General features: G+C 47.9%; 1 non-coding gene and 1 pseudogene across 2 annotated transcripts; both read right to left on the bottom strand.

Moving 5' to 3' along the window:
* Positions 1 to 6,156: 6,156 nt before the first annotated feature.
* Positions 6,157 to 14,419, bottom strand: LOC110255274 (uncharacterized; annotated as a pseudogene). The gene is made up of 4 exons (XR_014840092.1): positions 14,185 to 14,419; positions 12,368 to 12,458; positions 8,210 to 9,558; positions 6,157 to 6,182 (listed from the first exon to the last, which is right to left on the bottom strand). The product of XR_014840092.1 is annotated as an uncharacterized LOC110255274 (transcript).
* A 6,126-nt stretch (positions 14,420 to 20,545) lies between these two features.
* TRNAW-CCA (transfer RNA tryptophan (anticodon CCA)) lies at positions 20,546 to 20,617 on the bottom strand. Its single transcript has one exon. It is a non-coding gene; the product is annotated as a tRNA-Trp (tRNA).
* Positions 20,618 to 22,517: the final 1,900 nt, after the last annotated feature.

Below are 22,517 nucleotides of genomic sequence, written 5' to 3'. Positions count from 1 at the left end.
GCTACCAGAAAAAGAAACTGGTAGCAATCTCCAGCAAGGCTCAAAAAGCCCTAAAACAACAATACCTTTAACTTAGGAAAAGAAGGTAATGGGAATTACAGCCCATGAAAATGCTTCTTAGGGACCCAAGAGGCATGTTGACATGTTGTTTTGAAAAAGCCCCAAAATGGAGTTCCCACTGTGAGGCAGTGGATTAAGAATCCAACTGCAGTGGCTTGGGTCGCCGCAGAGGCACAGGTTCAAGCTCCAGACTGGCACAGTGGGTTAAAGGATCCAGCGTTGCTGCAGCTGCGGCTCAGATTCAACCCCTGGCCCAGGAACTTCCATATGCACAGGTGCGGGTATAAAGAAAGAAAAAAAGCCCCCAAATGAACACATCCTGAAAACCCATCAACAAAAGAAGAGATTCATAAATTGTGCTGTATTCCTGCAACGGGACACTCGGTGTCAGTGTAGGTGACTGAACCACAGCTACAGAGAAATATGTGTGAGTCTCAAAATACACCTGCAGGGCAAGAACCAGAGGATGATCCCATGTGTGTAAAGTTCCAGAAAAGCAAAACTAGGTCCAGACATAAATAAATAGGTGCTACATCTACATAATACAGGGGAATGATTAAGCTTTGGTGAAGAGGGAGATGAGATTGGAGAGAATATAAGGGGCTTTCATGACTCCGAAGATACTCTACTCCTTACCAGGGTGAGGGTGCATGGGTATTATTACTTAGTCCTGTTTAATCCATACGTCTTCAAGGATATAAACAAAGGATAACGATATAAGTAAAACAAAATATACTGTGAAGGGAGTTCTCGTCGTGGCTCAGTGGTTAACAAACCCGACTAGTATCCGTGAGGATGCGGGTTCGACCCCTGGCCTCGATCAGTGGATGAAGGATCCGGCGTTGCCGTGAGCTGTGGTGTAGCGCACAGACTCGGTTTGAATCCCGCTTTGCTGTGGCTGTGAGTAGGCTGGCAGCTGTAGCTCCAATTCGACCCCTAGCCCAGGAAGCTCCATATGCCAGGGGTACGGCCCTAAAAAGACGAAAGACATATATATATATATATATATATATATATATATATATATTATATACACGAATCCCATCCCCCATCTTCAAGCGGACTCGTTACCCAAGGAGACCATGTTTCTGTAATTGGCCAGCATCACTTCTCTGTAGACGCCCTTCTGAGCCCAGCCCAGCGTGTCCCACTCCTCCCTGGTGAAGTACAGGGCCACATCCTCGAAGGTCAGCATCTCCTGAAAACACAGGGACTGATTAGAGCTGCCGTTCTCAGCGCACCTCTGGGAGCTCTCGTCATTATTCTACAGGGGAGGCTGGAGGAGCCGCCGTGGCCGGGGAAGCTCATTGAGTCATGAGCAGATTCAGCGCTCAAGTCCTCAGACCCTCGGGCCCCACGTTCCTTCTTCTACATTTAGCGTCCACAAGCGTTTTCTCTAGAGGGACAGACGGCAAATAGCTCAGGCTGCTCTGGCCACTCAGTCTCTGCTGCAACCAGTCAACCCGGCACCTGGGGCACAGGTGCAGCCACAGACCTCGGGAGAGCGATGGGCGTGGCTGTGACCCAGAAAACTGCCCCCAGGTCCAGGCCAGCTTGCCAGCCCTGCTCCGGACAGTCCTACCTTCACACGGAACACACTTCTTCTGCCCAGTTCTCTCAGGAAAGAGAAGGTGCAGGCAGATGAGGTCCCTGAGGACAGGTTGGCGTGTGGACTCTTCACAAAGGAAAGGACAGGCTAACCGGGCCAGCGAGGCAGCCCTCACTCACTAGGTCTGAAGGGGATTAAAACGGAGGGGCTTGGGGGACCCAGGAAGTTCTTGGAGGAGCCAGACTGGAGCCAGGGCCTCAGAGGAGGCAGCGCTTCACCCAGCAGCCCGGCAGGGAGGGACTGGGGGGTGAACACCTGCAGCGATGCCCTCCAGGGCTCTGGTCCCGACCCTCCATCCCGCTGCCAGAAGCCCACCTGAAGCAAGAGCCAGGGAGCCGCTGACACAGCAAGGTCAGCGCCCAGGGCCCAGCCGGAGCCGGAGGGTGGGGAGGAGCTCAAGGGGCCAGGCAGAGGCTGCTCAGCACAAGGCAAGGGCGGCCGCTTCCAGGGGCAACTGGGCGCTCACCTCCTGTGGGCCGAGAAGGGAGGGTGCCCCACACCCACCCTTGCGCCCCGGAGAGGCCCGCCTCTGCCCCCCACGGCCCCTTCTCCCCCAGGCCCGTGTGGGATCTGGCTTCAAAGCCCTCGACGCCACCCCATCGTCCCCCGTCGCCCAGAGCTGCCCGCAGGTCTCCTCAGCCGACGCCCGGCCGGCCGCCTTCTCCGCACCCGCGCCGGGGTCCCCAGGGCCGGGGTGACGGGGTTCAGACGCGCCCGGAGCCGTCTGGCTGCTCCGCAGTTCTCGCCTCGCGTTCCCTGCGCCTCAGCACCTCCAGCCCCCAGGAGACCCTGCGTCCGGAGAAGTCGCCGCCTCCAGTAAGTGCCCGAAATAGAAAAGCAGAGAGGGAGCAGCTCCGCAGGCTGTGAATGCGCCACCCTCGGGGACACGGTCACGTCGCAGCGGGGAGAACGGGGCCCAGAGCGGCTCCGTGTGCAACCTGTGCCACCCTCAGAGCCGGACCCTGCTTCAGGGAGGGAGGGGGCCAGTGGGGACACGGGAGAAGCTCACGGGACGCTCCGGGGTCCACACGCCATGGGGGTGGGGGCTGTGAGGACATGGGACTCCGCCCGCGCACCCCCCTCAAGAAGGCGCTGCCAGTCACACTCCCTAGTAGCCCAGAGGCTGGTGGCCCCCAGCTCCTCCCCCGCCCCCTCCTCCCCCCCCCCCCCGCCTCCCCACCTGCTCCTTCCACTCCCCACCCCCTGCCTCCCATTCCCACTCCCTCCTTCCCCTACTCCCCCACTTCCTTCCCTAACCCCCCACTTCCTTTCCTAACCCCCCTCCTTCCCCTACCCCCCTCCTTCCCCAACCCCCCCACCTCCTCCTCCCACCCCAGTGCCTCCCTAGACTTTCCCATGCGGGTTCTCCCCACCTCCCCTTTCCTCCCTCAGAGGAAGGGGCTGTTCCTAGTAACCCCTCTCCCTCTGCCCCAGCCCATCTCCTGTCTCCCCCAGGCTCTTACTCCAATGACCATGACTCTTCCTTTTCCATCTTTGCCCTCTTCCGCCTGTGAGCTTGCCATTTAAATAGGAAACATACATTTGGTCGTCCTGCCTGTTCCTGGCACAGAATTCCTAAAACACTTGGAATTTCCTAAGAGATAAGGACAAAGGAGCATCCTTTAATATCTGAGCTTTTGTCATCGGTTTCTGAAGCAGCTCCACAGCCATCAAGGTGAGAGGAATGTCTGGTCACACCTGAGCTGATGTAAATGAGACTTCAGGAAACTCCTACTGGTGGGTTGCCCTGGAACCCCCACCACCTGAGGCGGTGAGGAGAGGACTGGGGGGGGTGTCCTTCAGTCACCAAAGGCCAGTGATTCGACCATCACACCTATGTAAGGAACCCCCATAAACATGCAGCGATGGGCTGTGAACTGGTGGAGGTGCTGGGGACACGGAGCCTGGAGAGGGCTGGAAGCGCTGCACCTGCTCACACTCATCCGGCCCCACCTCCTTCCATCTGGCTGGTCCAGAGTTGGAGCCTTTTACAAGGAACCGGTGGTCTGGTAAGTAAACTGCTTTCTGAGTTCTCTGAGCGGCTCTGGCAGATCAATGGGACCCTTGGAGTGGGTCATGGGAACTCCGATTTGTAGCACAGATGACAACCCGGACTTGCGACTGGGGTATGAAGTCGGGGAGGGGATCTTGCGGGACTGAGGCCTTAATCTGTAGGGTCCGATGCCAACACCAGGAGGACAGCTTCAGAGCTGAGTTAAATTATAGGCTGCCCAGGAGCTCCCATCATGGCTCAGCAGGTTAAGAATCTGACTAGCTTCCATGAGCACGTGGGCTCGATCCTTGGCCTCACTCAGTGGGTTAAGGATCCGGCGTTGCCGTGAGCTGTGGTGTAGGTTGCAGACGCGGCTCGGATCTGGCATTGCTGTGGCTGTGGCGTAGGCCGGCAGCTGTAGCTCCAATTCGACCCCTAGCCTGGGATCTTCCATATGCCATGGGTGTGGCCCTAAAAAGCAGGAAAAAAAAAAAAAATATATATATATATAGGGCACCTGGCTGGGTGTCACAGATGTGTAGAGACATCCCGAGTATCTGATGTCAGGGGTGAAGTGCAGGAGAAAGAAGGGAGCAGCGGGGTTCTTTCCCAGGCACTCCCTCCTCCCAGGCTCCTTCCCTCCTGCCAGCACCAGTGCTGAAATCTCTCCTGCCTTTAAGATGCTCCTTGTGCCTTCTTTCCTCTGGTTTCCAAGCTCTCTCCTCTCTTCCTGGACCAGTCACCCCACAACCCATCCTCTGGCTTAAGCCTTCCCAGCTCCCCTAGACTTGTTCCCCTAAGTCCCACCACCCGGCCACCCACATGGGAACACAGGGAAGAGGAATGCCGTAAATTAACTAGGACGTCAGAGAGATGTCACAGAGAAGGTGATTTCTGAGCTGAGTCTTAACGTACAAAGAGGTGAGTTTGTCTGTGGATAGAGAGAACAGGATGCACATAGGGATGGGGGGACAGAAGGATGCTCACATCCCTGTGGGGGGGCTCTCTGGCTGCCCAGGAAGGCTGGAGATGACCAGAAAGGCAGGCAGAGTTTTAGGGTCCCTCAGCAAATCCGGAACCTCTGTTTTTTTTTTTGGCCGCCCCCAGGCATATGGAGTTCCCGGGCCAGGGATCAGACTGGAGCCGCAGTTGCAACCTAAACTGCAGCTGCAGCAACGCCAGATGCTTAACCAACTGTGCCAGGCTGGGGATCGAACCTGCATCCTAGCAACCCCAAGATGCAGCCCACCCCAGTTGCAGGCTGCATCACAGTGGGAACTCCAAGGTTTGGAATTTTAATGCCATCTAGGTTCACACGCTTTCAGATGACTCAGTTCAGAGTTGGAGTTTTCATGCCATCCATGTCTTTCTGTGATTCTGTGGGACAAGTTGGAAAGGTTTCTCTGGCTAGTTTTCCTTTCCTCTGACCTTTTTTTTTTTAAGGGGTGCATCCACGACATATGGAGGTTCCCCGGGCAGGGGTCTAATCGGAGCTACAGCTGCCGGCCTACACCACAGCCACAGCAACGCAGGATCCGAGCCCTGTCTTCAACCTACACCACAGCTCACGGCCACGCCAGATCCTTAACCCACTGAGCGAGACCAGGAATGGAACCCACAACCTCATGGTTCCTAGTCGGATTCGTTTCCACAGCGCCACAACGGGAACTCCCCCCTGATCCTCTTATCTACAACTGTGATTGGCAAGAACCATCCCCAGTCCCACCCACTTCACATTGGCAAAAAAAATCTTATATTCTTAGTAACTTTAGAAGGGAATGGTGGTGGAAAAGTGCAAGATCAGGAGTTCTTGTCATGGTGCAACGGAAACGAATCCGACTAGGAACCATGAGGTTGCAGGTTCGATCCCTGGCCTCACTCAGTGGGTTAAAGATCCAGCATAGCCTTGAGCTGTGGTGTAGGTCACAGGCGGGGCTCGGATCCTGCGTGGCTGTGGCTGTGGTGTAGGCCGGCAGCTGTAGCTCCGATTAGACCCCTGGCCTGGGAACCTCCATATGCCGTGGGTGCGGCCCTAAAAAGGCAAAAAAAAAAAAAAAGAAAGAAAAAAAAGAAAAGTGCAAGATCAATGCCAGTTGGATATTTAACAATCATTAGCACAATAAGTGTGTTTGTTAAATCAGAATGAATGCCTGAGGGGCTGCTTTCTCTAAGAAGAGAAAGAACTCTTTCAGTTGAAGCTGCAAAGACTTGGGTTGGGAGGTAAGGGGTGACAAGAAATGGGAATGGGCTTCCGAGTCACTCACCTGGGGATATTTACAGTCCAGAGCAACCTGGCCATGTGGCTAGACAGCGCTGAGTCCTACAAGGAGAAGAGGGTGAGCCTGGCAGCTGGAACTGGGTACTGGGTTCTTGGACCTCATCAGAAGGTTCATGGTTCCCCGAGGATGAAGCTTCTAGCGTCGAGAATGGAAAAATCCTAGAGGGACACTGGGTAACAAAACAGATGGCTCTGTTGAGAAGATGAAGACCCAAATGGCCCAGTAACTCTAGGGTGTAATTCTGAGTAAAAACAGAGTACAGATGAAGTATTAGAATTTCTTTAAATATACCAATAACATTCTTAAAATCTTTTTTTTGTTCTTCCAGTTTTGAGATATAATTGACATACAGCACGGTATCAGTTTAAGGTGTAGGACACAATGATTTGACTTACATCATGAAATGATTATCAAAATTTTAGTGAACATCCATCATCCCATATAGATACGCAATTTTAAAAATAGGAGTTCCCGCTGCGACACAGAAGGTTAAGGATCTGGTGTTGTCGCTGCAGTGGCATGGGTTTGATCTCTGGCCCAGCGCAGTGGGGTAAGGATCCATTGTTGCCACAGCTGTGGTGTAGGTCACAGCTGTGGCTTGGATTTGATCCCTGGCTGGGGCACTTCCATAGGCCATGAGCACTGCCAAAAAAAAAAAAAAGAGAGAGAAAGAAATAGGAAAATAAAAAGTATTTTTCCTTGTGATGGGAACTATTTAGGATTTACCTTCCTAACAGCTTTCATATATAATGTACAGCAGTGTTAATTATATTTATTAAGTTGTACATTACTACCTATAGTACTTATTTATCTTATTAATGGAAGTTTGTACCTTTTGACTACCTGTATCCAGTCGCCCCTCCCACCTCTTACCTCTGGTAACCACAAATCTTCTCTTTTTCCATGAGTTTGCTCATTTGTTTGCTTTTAGGCTATAACTGACCTACAACACTGTATTAGTTCCTGGTACACAGGAGTGACTTGATATTTCCATATATTTCAAAAAAATCACCATGATAAATCCAGTTTCCATCTGTCACCATACAAAGCTACCCATTCTAGGAGTTCCCGTCGTGGCACAGTGGTTAACAAATTTGACTAGGAACCATGAGGTTGTGGGTTCGATCCCTGGGCTTGCTCAGTGGGTTAAGGATCTGGCGTTGCCGTGAGCTGTGGTGTAGGGCACAGACGCGGCTGGGATCCCATGTTGCTATGGCTCTGGTGTAGGCCAGTGGCTACAGGTCTGATTAGACCCCTAGCCTGGGAACCTCCACATGCCCTAGAAAAAGCAAAAAGACAAAACAAAACAAAAAACAAAACAAAACAAACAAACAAAAAAAAACCCTACCCATTCTACGTAATAATAAAGTTAGGTGTGGTTCATCCACTGTCATTTCACCATTATTCTATCTAATAAGTGATATGCAACAGTGAACAACAGCAGTGAACAACATGGACTATTCTTTGCCTTTACAGAACCCATATCATTAGAATGACTTTCAACAAGTAATTATAATTAAGTATTCACTTATATCAAGCAAAAAAATATCAAACAAGTAATAATAATAAGGTGTGATGATGTCAGGAGAACTAAAGGGGTTATAAGAACACAAAATTAGGAGCTCCCATTGTGGTGCAGCAGGTTAACAACCCAGCATAGTGCCCATGAGGATATGCGTTCGATCCCTGGCCTTGCTCAGTGAGTTAAAGATCCGGCGTTGCAAAGGAAATTCCCATATCCTTTTAAGGTCTACAGAACCCACACTGATTTTACACCCATCTTCTCTTCTAACATAAGCCTTTAAAGCTATACATTTCCCCCTAATCACACCCTTAGCTGCATCCTGCAATGATGCATCTCCCCGTCAGAACATGTTTTGAACCAAATGTAAATTCCCTATCAGTCAATTTAAAATACTGGTTTAAATGTTGGTAAATGTACAAGGGAACAGGTGGAGTACAGGGAAAAGGATTTTCTGGGATAAGATTTTCTTCTTTTTAATTCCCTAGAGAAACTTCCTGGTAATTTTCCTTAGGGATCCTGATCCTCCTCCACTTTGCCTTCAGGTTGAAACTACTATTTAGAGAGCCATCAGCTCAAACAATGTGTAGTCTGATCCTGTTTTTCAACTGATATTAGATGCTCTGCTTCTTACTCTGTTTCTCTGACTAGACTTTCTCATTCTCTGCATCCCTATAAATTCTCTATGCTGCTTCAGCCATTTGGTTTTGTAACAGATATTCACATATACCTCTTGCCTTCCATACCTAATAGCATTTCAAGGAACAGAGCCAATTTTTGTGTGACACAGCCTCACATTTTTATAATATGCCCCATAATACTTAGAGCAGGTCTATACAATCAGGAGAGCATATATAATTATTTCATGAGTTTGCTGCATTCTATTCATCATGAATTTCTTTATGTTGATGCAAGAAGGCTGAATGCACACTGAAGGTTTTTTTCATATTTCTTATATTTGTAAGGTTTTTCTCCTGTGTGAGTTATTTTTGGTGCTGAATAAGAGATGAACTCTGCCTGAAGGCTTTGTCACAATCAGTGCATTTATATGGTTTCTCTCCAGTATGAGTTCTCAGAAGCTTTGTCAGGGATGAGCTTTGGCTGAAGGCTTTCTCACATTCTTTACATTTGTAAGGTTTCTCTCCAGTATGAATTCTCTGATGTCATACAAGAGCTGAGCAGCCACTGAAGGCTTTCCCACAGTCATTACATTTGTAAGATTTCTCCCCGCTGTGTGTTCCTTGATGTTGAATAAGAGCTGAACAGTAACTGAGAGCTTACCCACATTCACTACATTCATACGGCCTTTCCCCTGTGTGAATTCTCTGATGCTGAGTAAGGCCTGACCTGTCGCTAAAGGCTTTCCCACACTCTTTACATCTATAAGGTTTTTCTCCAGTATGAACTCTTTGATGTTTAATTAGGGATGTGGTGTCACTGAAGTCTTTCCCACACTCCTTGCATTGATAGGGTTTCTCTCCAGTGTGTATTCTGTGATGCTGGATAAGGTACGTGCTTTGGTTGAAGGCCTTCCCACATTCATTACACTCACAGGGCTTTTCTCCAGTATGAATGATATGATGTTGAATAAGGGATGAACGATGACTGAAAGCTTTCCCACATTCATTACACTCATAGGTTTTTCTCAGGTGTGAATTCTCTGATGCTGAATAAGTGATGAGCTCCAGCTGAAGGCCCTTCCACATTCATTACATACAAGGGCTTTTGCCATTCATACAAATGAATCCTCTGATGGAGGATAAAGTCTGAGTAGCAACTGAAAACTTGCCACACTCACTGCATTTCCAAGGCTTTTTCACTGAATAAACTTGTTGATGTTTTGAACTTTCTCCGATTTCATTACAATTCTCCATAAGGTTTTTCTTATGTTTAATTATGGTTTGCCTCAAATCTTTCTTCTGATTTCCTTGCTGCCTTTCTACTGTGCTTTCACATTCCCAGGCTTTTATCAATCCAGAGTCCCAGAAGTCATCCTTCTTAAGTCTTTCTATTATCAGCTCCCTTTCAGATGATATTTCTTCACAAACTTCCTGCTTTGGAAGCAACATTATAGTTTCAGGTATAGATTCAGAATCTGAAATAAAAAGCACAAATGTTTGTATGCTCCATGCTGAAAGAAATAAAACTGCCAAACTGGCAAGAAGTTAAAGAAAGTTAAAATAATGCCTATTTAAAATGTTTATCAGAAGTTCCCCTGTGGCGTAGTGGGTTAAGTATCCAGCGTTGTTGCTGCAGCAGTGTGGGTTGCTGTTGTGGCATGGGTTTGGCCCCTGGTCCGGGAACTTCTGCATAACTTGGGCATGGCCAAAAAAATTGTGTATTTGAATGTTCTCAGAAGCAGCCTCATAGCAATGGCAAATGACAAGGCTCCAATGAATAACAGAGATGGGAGAATAACTAATATGAGGCACAATAAAAGGTCAGACAATGAAGATGCTCCACCTGAGAAAGTGGAAAACTGAACAAACTAGCCAAGAAAGAGGGTAAGTCAGATGGGATGAGAATAAACGTTAAAATAAAATAACTGAGCAAGAGTTCCCAGTAACAAACCCGAATAGTATCCATGAGGTTGAGTGTTCAATCCCTGGCCGAACTTGGTAGGCTAAGGATCCAGTGCTGCCATGAGCTGTGGTATAGGTTGCAGATGAGGCTCAGTGAAGCACTGCTGTGGCTGTGGCATAAGCCAACAGCTGTAGCTCTGATTCAACTCCTAACCCGGGAAACTTCCATATGCTGGGGGTGTGCCCTAAAAAATTAATTCATTAACTGAGGAAGTGGGTGGGGGATGAAAACAAGGGTTGAGATTGGGCAGTTCTGAAAAAATATTGGACAAAAAATCACTTTCACATGAAGACTCTCTAATAACCTATATGGGAGAAGAATATGAAAAAGAATGGATATACATATATGCAAACTGATTCGCTTTGCTGTACACGTGAAATTAACACAACATTGTAAGTCAACTATATGCCAATAAAATCTAAAACTAATAATAATGAAAAATAAAATCTTGGGGAATTCCTGTTGTGGCACAGTGGAAATGGATCCGACTAGTAACCATGAAGTTGTGGGTTTGAGCCCTGGCCTCACTCAGTGGGTTAAGAATCTGGTGTTGCCATGAGCTGTGGTGTAGGTCACAGATGTGGCTTGGATCCTGCATTGCCGTGGCAGTGGTATAGTCTGGCAGCTACATCTCCAATTCAACACCTAGCCTGGGAGCCTCCATATGCCAAGGGTGCAGCCATAAAAAAATAAAATAAAAATAAAATCTTGGAGTTCCTGTCCCGGCTCAGTGGTAACGAACCCAACTAGTATCCATGAGGATGAGGGTTTGATCCCTGGCCTTACTCAGTGGGTTAAAAATTTGGCATTGGAGTTCATGTCATGGCGAAGTGGTTAACGAATCCGACTAGGAACCATGAGGTTGCGGGTTCGGTCCCTGCCCTTGCTCAGTGGGTTAAGGATCCGGCGTTGCTGTGAGCTGTGGTGTAGGTTGCAGACGCGGCTCAGATCCCGCGTTGCTGTGGCTCTGGCGTAGGCCAGTGGCTACAGCTCCGATTCAACCCCTAGCCTGGGAACCTCCATATGCCACGGGAGCGGCCCAAGAAATAGCAACAACAACAACAACAACAACAACAACAACAACAAAAAGACAAAAGACCAAAAAAAAAAAAAAATTGGCATTGCCATGAGCTGTGGTGTAGGTTGCAGAGGTGGCTCAGATTTGGTGTTGCTGTGGCTGTGGGGTAGGCCAACAGCTACAGCTCCAATTCAACCCCTGACCTGGGAACTTCCATATGCTGTGGGTGCAGCCCTAAAAAGACCATAAAATAAATAAATAAAAATAAATTAAATCTTAGAGATCCCATTCTGACTCAGGAGGTTAAGAACCCGACTAGTGGAGGACACAGGTTCAATCCCTGGCTTCACTCAGTGGGTTAAGGATCCACAGTTGCCATAAGCTACAATGTAGGTAACAGATGCAGCTTGAATCCTGAGTTGCTGTGGCTGTGGCACAGGCCCTGCAGCTGCAGGTCCAATTCGACCCCTAGCCTGGGAACTTCTATATTCCACAAGTGTGGCCCTAAAACACAAAATAGGAAGAAAGAATATCATCCATTCCATGGCTTTAACTGCCTTTTTCTTAATTTTATTTTTGTCTTTTTGCCATTTCTTGGGCTGCTCCAGCGGCACATGGAGGTTCCCAGGCTAGGGGTCTAATCAGAGCTGTAGCCACCGGCCTACGCCAGAGCCACAGCAACGCTGGATCTGAGCCGCGTCTGCAACCTACACCACAGCTCACGGCAATGCTGGATCCTTAACCCACTGAGCAAGGCCAGGAATCAAACCTGCAACCTCATGGTTCCTAGTCAGATTCGCTAACCACTAAGCCACGACAGTAACTCCCTAACTGCCTTTTTAAATTGAAATATATTTGACATATTACATTTTGTAAGTTTAAGGTATAGGACACAGTGGACTTGACAGATTTATTTATTGTAATGTGATTGCCATTGTAGCAATAGTTAGCATTCTGTTGTGTCACAATTATCATTTCTTTTTTTGTGTTAAAGTTCTTCCAGGCAAAATATAGCATTTTAGGAGTTCCCACTATGGTGCAGCAGGTTAAGGACCTGGAGTTGTCACTGTGGCAGCACAGGTTTGAACTCTGGCCCAGCGAGGTGGGTCAAGGATCTGGTGTTGCCACAGCTGTGGCGTGGGTCGCAGCTAGGGCTTGGATACCATCCCTGGCCTAGGAGTTTCCATATGCCGCAGGTGCAAGTGAAAAAGAAAAAACACCGAAAAAATTACAGCATTTTAGATGCCATTAATTACAGAAGATGTCTCAGCAAGTAGTATGCACTGAAAAATAACTTCCTTACCCCAAAACACCAGGCTCCCATAATTCTCCACCTTCCACTCCATGCTTCCTCCTCGACATGGGTGAAGTCCATTTCCTCAGCCTTGACTGTCCTCAGAATAAGCTTTTTTTTTTTTTTTTTTTTTTGTCTTTTGTCTTTTTGCCTTTTCTAGGGCTGCACCCACGACATGCGGAGGTTCCCAGGCTTGGAGTCTAATTGGAGCTGTAACCACCAGCCTACACCACAGACACAGCAACGCAGGATCCAAGCCACATCTACGATCTACACCACAGCTCACGGCAATGCCAGATCCTTAACCCACTGAGCAAGGCCAGGGATCGAACCGGCAACCTCATGGTTACTAGGCAGATTCATTAACCACTGAGCCACGATGGGAACTCCAAGAATAAGCATTCTTATAGGACTTGGTGATCCTTGAGGGAAGAAAACAACCTAGAATAGGAAGTAGTTGGGTTTGGGTTTTTTTTGTTTTTGTTTTTGTTTTTTGCTTTTTAGGGCTGCACTCAGGGCATATGGCAGTTCCCAGGCTAGGGGTCAAATTGGAGCTATAGCTGCAGGCCTTCTCCATAGTCACAGCAATGAGGGATCTAAGCCACATCTGCAACCTATACCACAGCTCACGGCAGCGCCAGATCCCCAAACCACTGAGCAAGGCCACGGATCAAACCCACATCCTCATGGATATGAGTCGGCTTTGTTTCCGCTCTGCCACAATGGGAACTCCAGGAAGTAGTTTTTAATATGAAGGTTAAACTTTTACTTAAACCATTGGAATGGAATAGTCTCAATTTTCTGAGTACTAGTGTGTTAGGGGAAATAATAATAGCTAACATTTATAATGTATTTGATGTATACTAAGTCGTTTGAACTACTTTTTGTGGTGATAACTATATTGGGTAAGCACTATCATTAACGCTATTTACAGATGTAAGGATCAGATCAAAGATTTTGCCCAGACAATCGGACTCCAAAGCTATACTTTTTTAATTCATTTTTTATTGTTTATATAATTTTTAAAGGTTACTTTCCATTTACAGTTATCACAAAATACTGGCTATATTCCCTGTGTTGGACATGACAATCATCCTTGAGCCTATCTTAGCCAGCAGGTCACTCCTCCACTCCCCCACCCCGACCCCCACCCCATATCACCCCCTCAACTGCTAACCACTAGTTTATTCTCTCTATCTGTTAGTCTGCAAAGCTATACTCTTTCTTTTTTTCTTCTCCATCTTTTTAGGGCCACACCTGCATCCTACAGACGTTCCCAGGCTAGGGGCTGAATCAGAGCTGCAGTTGCCGGCTACAGCAATGCAGGATCCAAGCCCCATCTATGACTTACACCACAGCTCACGGCAACGCCGGATCCTTAACCCACTGAGCTAGGCCGGGGATCAAACCTGCATCCTTATGGTTACGAGGTGGGTTTGTAACCCCCTGAGCCACAGGGGAAATGCCCGTTCTCCACTCTTTGAAACTCCTTCTTCAGTTGGTTATGAAGATGCCACACTTTTAGCCTCCCCCTGCCTCACAGGCTACATCTTCTCAGTCTCCTTGGCTGGTTCCTCTTCATCTCCCTGACTTGGAAGTGTTTGAAGCTATAGGATTCAGTAATAAGATCTCAGCTCTCTTCTGTCTACGCTTATTTCCTCGGTGATCAGTTTCCTAGAAGTACCATGCACAAAGATTACACCCAAATTTAAAGCTCCAGCCTGAGCTCTCCCCCAAAGCTTCGAGTCTTCAAGGAAAAATTACTTGGGCTCGGTTCTCTAGAAGGGATTTCCGTGGACCTCCAAACAAGACAAAACACTGTGCACACCAAGCTGAGACTTCACGGGAGCAAAATTAAACTTGCCTGGAACTCAGGAAGAAGCGCTACAGTAGACTCCATTTCCACGGTGCTCTGTCTTGGGGGCAGGAAAGCATCCTCAGGGGTCACAGCTGGAAAGAGTAGAAAAAAAGCCATGAAGAAGGTAAACTCTACCCTCCCACTTCCAAATTCAATAGGACAAAGCTATCACAGGCAAGGCGAAAGATATACATAAGGCCTATTCTACTTAACTCGAAAAGCTCAGGGGATTCCTTTGTGGCACAGCCGGTTGAGGGTCCAGTGTTGTCACTGCAGCTGCTCAGGTTGCTGCTGTGGCGAGGGTTTGATCCCTGGCCTGGGAACTTCCACATGCTGCAGGCAAGACCAAAAAAAAAAGTTAAAACCAAAACAAAAAACTCAGAGAGGACAGAGTAAGACAAAAACGTGAAAGTGCTTTGACCAAAAAGTTAAACTCACAGACCCATCATATGTCAAGGGTGACTTTTTCTTTTGTCTTTTTAGGGCCACACCTGCGGCACATGGAGGTTCCCAGGCTTGGGGTCCATTCAGAGCTGTAGCTGCCAGCCTACACCCACAGCCACAGTCACTCGAGATCCGAGCCGCCTCTTCGACCTACACCCCAGCTCACGGCAACACCGGATCTTTAACCCGCTGAGCAAGGCCAGGGATCAAACCCGAGTCCTCATGGATACTAGTCAGGTTTGTTAACCACTGAGCCACGATGGGGACTCCTGTAAAGCTTTTGGAACACTCTAACATGGGTGGAAATGTGTGAGCTGCCCTTTATCACAAAGGTAAGCACCACGGAAGCTTCTCCTTCCATGGCCAGAAGGAAGGGGATGCGGATTAGCACAGAACTGCTGAAAGAGGAAGATGGGACCCGGAAATGTATTACAAGGAGCCTAGTTAGTGATTTCCAAACAGGGGAGCTCACTGAGTTTCTCTACTCGGGGCCTCTTCCTGACACGAGTTTCCTTCCTTTTCTGTCATGTGGGGGCACCTAAGCTTACTTTCACATCAAGGGTATTTCCTCCACTTGTTCCCACTTTCTTTTTCTTTTCTTTTGCTTTTTAGGGCCACCTGCAGCATATAGAAGTTCCCAGACTAGGGAATGAATCAGAGCTGCAGCTGCCGGCCTAAGCAATAGCCACAGCCATGGCAATGCCAGAACCCAGCTGCATCGGCGACCTACACCACAGCTCATGGCAATGCCGGATCCTTAACCCACTGATCGAGGCCAGGGATCAAATCCACATCTTCATAGATACCAATCGGGTTCGTTACCACTGCGCCATGACGGTGACCCGGCACTTGTCCCCACTTTCAACTCCACATATATTTCTGTAATTCTTACCTTTTCCCTCAACTTCAATGGTCAGATAATCCATGACCAGCTTCTCTTCGTTGTCGTGTTACTGCTATGACCTCCTCCTTATTCACTGTTTCAGATAACATGGACTTTTCAGCCATGTATAATCTGCTTCTTTGTGTATCTTTCAATGCTAGCCCTTCTCTGGAATTGACTGCCTTCTCCGGGGCATCTCTCCCACTGTTCCTAGGAAGCTTATTCCTATGCATTTAAGTCCTAATGGCCGCAGTTATTCTACTTTGGTTGGAACCTTTATTATTTAGCTTCAAGTAAGGTCATCCTCTTACATTCCACACCAGGGCAAAAACAGGAGAGAACCGGGGCAGCGAACTCTGAGCCTCAGTCACACACCTGGTTCCAGACGGTGCACAAACCCTCCTTAGACCTAAAGCGCAGAAGTGGCCGGTGATTAACGTAGCAGTAACAAAAGCAGGGCTCTCATAGCAGCTTACTCCTTACCATTCATAAGCACAAGCAGCTGACAGCTGGGGCCCGTATACGTCGTACCCGTTACTCTCTAAGACCCTGAAAATACACAGCGCATGATTCCCTTGCCCTTTCAGAGCTGAACCCCCAACACTGACCTCAAATATAGCCAGGCTCCAAAACTCTGATAGAGCAAAGCAGAGAAGGGGAAGGAGTAGGGCACAGACCCCAATATTTGGTTTATGTCCCCAAGGTTCAGAGACTTAAAGCTCTTGATAGAGAAACAAAAATCTAATGCCGCCAACAGCACGAGCCGCTCCCGCCCACCACACTCCCCTTCCCAGAATCCCCCGCTCTGCCACGCCCTCCTCATGCCCCCACCAAGGACTCCATTTCCCGAAATGCTCAGCGCAACCTCGCTTCCGGGACGCTCCTTCGCTTAGAACAAAGCTGGGTACCCGGCCGGAAATAGCCGGGAGAAGCGCCGGGGAGGGGGGTCGAGGTGCAGGTAGGGTCCCGCCCTTCCTCCACCGAGGCCGGAACCTGAGAGCCCCGCCCGCGCTGCTGTGGGAGGCGTTAGAGTCGCACGGCCGACGGATGGGTTGTGGAGCCCCACGCCTCAAACCGGCTTTCTCTTACCCCCGGGGCGCTCTATGGACCCGGCTCCCGCCCCGAGGCTGGATCCCTGCGGGACTGCGCTCCGGAGGGGCGGACACAGTCGCCTTCCGGACCCACGGAATTGCGAGGAGACAAAAGGCTCGAGCCCGAGGCTCGGTCTGGAGTCGCATCTGCGCACTCGGAGGCGACAGCGCCAGGTCGGGGGGTCCGGGCGGAAGGACTCCACTTCCCAGAGGGCTCGGGGACACCGCTGCCTGTCCTGGGGGCGTCTGCAGAGCGAGGAGAGAGACTTGTGCCTTCAGTGTCGGTCTTAAAATGGAACTAATTACCCACCGATAGGTCTCTTTTCTGAATAACCTGAGCAGCTGTCGTTTAAAAGTTCGGAGTGATATTAGCGTCTGGCTGTTAGTTGGCGGTGGGTGATGGGGACACGTGACACAAAATAATTTTCTTAGTATTTCTCAGTCGTTCTTACCATAAAGGCTCAAGTCTGGAAACGGAGTGCTAGAGCGGATTTTGTTGAAAGCATCCTGGCTCGTTTGAAAAGCATTGGCGGGGGTGAGAAGTCACTCTCCCTATGGAGAAATATAAAAGCAGCAGCATGATTAGGAGTAAGATCACAAGGAAGCGTTAGCCGTAAGAAAGAAGCCAGGAAGGGAGGATGGCGCGGACTTGGATGGGCCCTTCCCTGGAGCCAAAGATCAGTCGAAGCAAAAGGTACTTTCTTCAAAGTCAGAAACGCTTGCGGCTGCAGCTCTGTTCGTGGAAATCCGGAGAAACCCATTGTATCTCAATTGCCATTCTAGTCCACATTACCGTACTCACCTGAACCGTCTCCACATCTAATCTTCCTCAGTTCATTCCCTCAGTCCGTGGTGTTTGAAGCAGCAGAGAGGAACGTTTAAAAGTTAAATCTGTTTATGTCACTCTTCTCAGAACACTTCAGTGGTTTCTTCTGCCCTGGAGTAGTATGTAAAGTGAACACAGTTTATAAAGCCCTGCTTAATCTGGCTCTGCCTATCCTGAATTGGGGAGTCATCTTCCTATCTTTCCATATACTCAGATCACATGGGCTTTTTATAGCATCTCACACACCCCAAACCCTTTGCCTCTCTTAGTCTGCATGTTCTGCTTAGAACATGTCCCTCTAGCCAGTCTCCAGATTTCAGTTCAAATGTCACCTCTTCAGAGAAGCCTTCCCTTCCCCTTCCTTCCCTTTAACTGAAATAATTCTCTTGCAGAACCCTGTTCTTTCTCTCCATAGATTTACACAATTTAGACTTTTTTCCCCTGTTAATGTATAACAGGCATGCCAGAATGGGTGTTAACAGCTTGGAAGAAAATCCCACCCCCCAGAAAAAAAGAAAAAGAAAATCCCAAAGACAATAGTGGAACCTACTTAAGAATTGGTTTATTCCAGGAGTTCCCATTGTGGCTCAGAGGAAACAAATAGGACTAGTATCCATGAGGATGCGGTTCGATCCCTGGCCTCACTCAGTGGGTTAAGGATCTGGCTTTGTCATGAGCTGTGGTATAGGTCGAAGACGTGGCTTGGATCTTCTGTTGCTGCACCTGTGGCGTAGGCTGACAGCTGTAGCTTGGATTCTACCCCTCGCCTGGGAACGTCCTGCCCTCCATATGCTGCAGGTGCAGCCCTAAAAAGAAAACAAACAAAAACACCTAGTAGTTTCCTGCTATATAACCTAGTAGTTATATTATTCAAAATAAACACTTTTCCTCAGAGGTGTGACTCGAGAAGTCTTGGGTGAAGGGCTGGAGGAAGAGGGTCCATCTGCCCACGTTTCTTCTTCCTAGCTTGGTCTATTCTGTTCTGTGGTCCATCCCCAGCTCAGCACATCATGTTATCCTATTATGATTATGCAACTGTTGGGGAAATAAATTAGGAGAACTGCCCTCAGAGTTGCCGCGTTTTACTTGTTTATCTCCTAGTTGAGACACACATCTGGCTTGAGGAATCTAAGTTCCCAGACCAGAGATCAAACCTGGGTCACAGTTGTGAAAGCGTGAAATCTTAACTACTGGTCCATCAGGGAACTCCTCAAAGTCATTCTACAGAGGAGGGAAGCTTCAGAAGCGAGGCCTGCGATACTGACAGTGGAGGCCCCCCCCACCCCTATTCCTCTTTGTAGAAGACCTGGCTCAGCCAGCGCTGCAGGGCAGTTTCAGGCATTTGAAGGGACAGAAGGGAGGCAGATGACATGGGCAGTCAGTCCACGGCAGTCCATGGGCAAGTCCCTTCCAGGAATATGAACATAGGGAGGTAGAAGACAGGTCTGGTCCCCAAGCCACCTTTGTGTCCTCACAGTAGGACCCACTCTAGCTAAGGACCCAGGATGCTCCATCGTCCCAAATGAAGACAACTGACGTCAGCGTTTCCTTCCACGTTCCTCCCTCTCATTTTCCCCGGGTGGGTCGAATTTTCCCCTGGCATCTGCTGATCCTTAGCATGCTCCTGAGTCAAGAGCATCTCTGGCCCCACCTCATATTCCTCTGGCTTTGTGGCTTCTGGAAACCCGGTCCCAGAGAAGGGGCGGGGCCAGCAGTGCTGTTTCCAAGGATGGCGGGAACCTCAAAAGCCCCAGGGACCACGGGCTGGTTTTTGGAGGCGACGTCGAGCTCCTTCCCCTAACCCTGTCTGCCTCTACTTTTTCCACATTTTCATCAAAGAACAGGAAACCCAGGGCAGGAATCCCAAACCATCTGGACGGAGGATAGCAAACACCGAATTCTGCAACTGAGAAGCAAGGAAGTTGGCATGCGATAAAACATATAGAACAGATGAGCATCCATGGCCTCGTGGCGAAACAGTAGCACACCTGATTCTAGATCAGAAGATGGAGAGGTCAAACTACTCTGGCTTCAAAACAGGCTTTGGATTCTGAGAGTTTGCTCATCATCAGCCTTTAAAAAACCACACTTGGGAAATTTCTCTTGTGGTCTAGTGGTTGAGGCTGGGCACTCTAACTGCTGCAGCTCCGGTTCAATTCCCCACGTCAGCTAACTGAGTACCTCTGCATTTAAACATCAATAAATAACCTTTAGGAGGCCCATTGATGTGCTTATTTGTTAAACTCGGCAAAAGTCTATCACTTTTGAACTGAAGGGGGATTGAGGCTGGTTTAACAAATTAACTGAAAGCTTAATCCTGATTAAGTCATGAGTTTATTTGTCACTCAAGTCAAGAGAACTGGCTTGTGCCTGGAACTTGATCGTTTTGTACCCTTGTGCTGGTGGTGGAGATACATTTGAATGAATCTTAAGTAAAAGAGTGCTAAATTCCAGAGTCACTTTCTGTTCCCAGAAATCTCAAAGTTTATGGTCAACATCATAAACTTTGAATCCACATCACAGCATTTTCTCTTGAACCGCAACGTTCAGGGATTTTGACAGAGGGAGCTCAAACCATCCAATGTATGTGGTGGTGGCTGGGGTGGGAGTGGGGACAGGGAAACTGACTGCATCAAGAGGACACAAATATCAACCTCCAGAGACTGTGCCAGACGGTCTGGGAAAGCATCAAACCTACATTCACACCGGAGTGAGTTCATTAACCGAGTCTCCTCACGCCCTGTTTTAATGTCCTCTCTGAAGTCATGTGGTGTCTCTCTGCAGCTTAATCCTGATAAGGAAAAAAATGGAAGGACTTAAATCTCGGCTCACCTGGATTTTCCTTTCCCTCCAGCTCATCCTCACCCTTCAGCTTATCTATGTGCCTGTCTCTGGGTTGTGCCCAAAAAAGTCTCTCTCTGGGTTGTGCCCAAAAAAGTCTCTCTGGACTAAAGATAAGGTAGGAGAAAGTCCACAGCTGGGAGCCCTCAGAGCCTCGTTTCGTTTTGCTTACGACCGACCGAACTAACTGATCCTGGTGGGCAAGAGAAAAAAAAAAAAAAAAAAAAAAAAGCACAGGCTTGATTGACCCCGACGTGATTTGAACACGCAACCTTCTGATCTGGAGTCAGACGCGCTACCGTTGCGCCACGAGGTCCTCGGGGTGAGCTGCTTTTTTCATACCCTAGAGAGACAGTTTCAGCGGTTGTCAGGGGCAGCGTCCACCAGTTTTTTTCTGCTGTTGTTCTTGTTACGGCTGGGGCTTGACTGCGAGGTCTTTGTTCCGTTTATAAGGAGGCTGTTCAAAGCGCGAGGTGAGTGTAAACCAAGCAGCTGGAAACAGAGAGCTCGGGGGACACCTGCCCTCAACCCCACCTCCCCCACAGAGGCTTTTAGGGAGCGACGTTTGGGGAGAGACCGTGGCAAATGAGAAACACAGCTCCCAGGGAAGGTGGAGTGGGGCGATTGGCGCCCCGGGTTCTCTTTTCCCAGCCCCTCTGCACGGGGAGCCGTACAAGGATTTGCACGCGAGTCCCACCTTCGGAGGAACAGTATTTCCCTTTACCAAAAAGAGCACTTGTGCAAAGTAGAACCACCAAGCCTACTCTGCAGCACAGGGAACTATACTCCATATTTTGTATTCACCTATAAGGGAAGAGAATTTGAAATAGTATATCTATTACTAGAATATAGATAGACTATTATACAAGTATATATATATGTATACTTTTTCAGAATATATATACTTTTTTAGTATACACGGATACATATTTATACTGAATCGCTGTGGGATACACCTAAAACAAACACAAATTTTAAAAAATAACAAAAGGGTGGATAAGCAGGGAGATCCTGCTGTGTAGCACTGGGAACTATGGCTAGACACTTATGATGGAGCATGACAATGTGAGAAAAAAGAGTGTATACAGGTATGTGTAATTGGGTCACCTTGCTGTGCAGTAGAAAATTGACAGAACACTGTAAACCAGCTATAATTGGAAAAAATAAAAATCATTATAAATTGTTTCTAAAAAAATAACAAAAGGGCACTTAAGAGTTTCTTTTCTTTCCTTTTTTCTTTCTTTCTTTCTTTTTTCTTTTTGGCTGTGGGGGGCAGCAGATTGATGTGAGATCTCAGTTCCCAAAGCAGGGCTCTAACCGCTCCCTTTGCAGGGGTGAAACCACCCCCACATCCTAACCACTAGACCACCAGGGAATTCCCTAGGAGTTTCTCTTGTTTTCTCTTTTTTCTTTAAAAAATAACACATTGGAGTTCTCTTGTGGTGAAGCGGGTTAAGGATCCAGCGTTGTCACCGCAGCGGCTGGGGTTTGATCCCTGGCCTGGGAATTTCCACAACCAAGGGGGGCAGCAAAAAACAAAAAGAAAAACAAACAAACAAAAATTGGCCGTAGAGATCTCATTGGATACAAAGCAAAACAAAACCCTCTACAATAAGGATCACTGAACACCTGCAGACACCCAGGTCTGTACATCCTGCTTGATGCGGTCCTTCACGTTAGAGGAAGGGGGAGGAGAAGGGAGTGGGATGAATGGGGAGTTTGGGATTAGTAGATGCAATTATTACATTTAGAATGAATAAGCAATGATGTCCTACTGTACACACAGGGAACTATATCCAATCTCTAGAGGTAGACCATGATGGAAGATAATATGAGAAAAGGAATGTATGTATATGCACGACTGGGTCACTTTGCTGTATAGCAGAAATTGGCACAACATTGTAAATCAATGATACTTTCATTTTAAAATGTAAAAAAAATTCTAAACTTTGGTTAATGTCAATAAAATACACACCTGCATTTAAAAAAAAAAAAGAAGAGAAAATAAGAACAAAAACAAATAGGACCTAATCAAACTCACAAGCTTTTGCACAGCAAAGGAAACCACATAAAAGAAAAAGACATCCTACAGGATGGGAAAAAATAGTTGCAAATGAAGCAACCATCAAAGGCTTAATCTCCAAAATATACAAACAACTGATACAACTCAAGAGCAAAAAAAGAAACAACCCAGTTGAAAAGTGGGCAGAAGACCT

Source organism: Sus scrofa, chromosome 3, assembly GCF_054392235.1.
Source record: "Sus scrofa isolate SSC_HxYL_T2T_F1_AM1 chromosome 3, Sscrofa_HxYL_maternal_Yorkshire_Landrace_v2.0, whole genome shotgun sequence".
Taxonomy (NCBI): Eukaryota; Metazoa; Chordata; class Mammalia; order Artiodactyla; family Suidae; genus Sus; species Sus scrofa.
The sequence above is the reverse complement of the archived record's forward strand: the minus strand, read 5'-3'. Positions and strand labels throughout refer to the sequence as shown.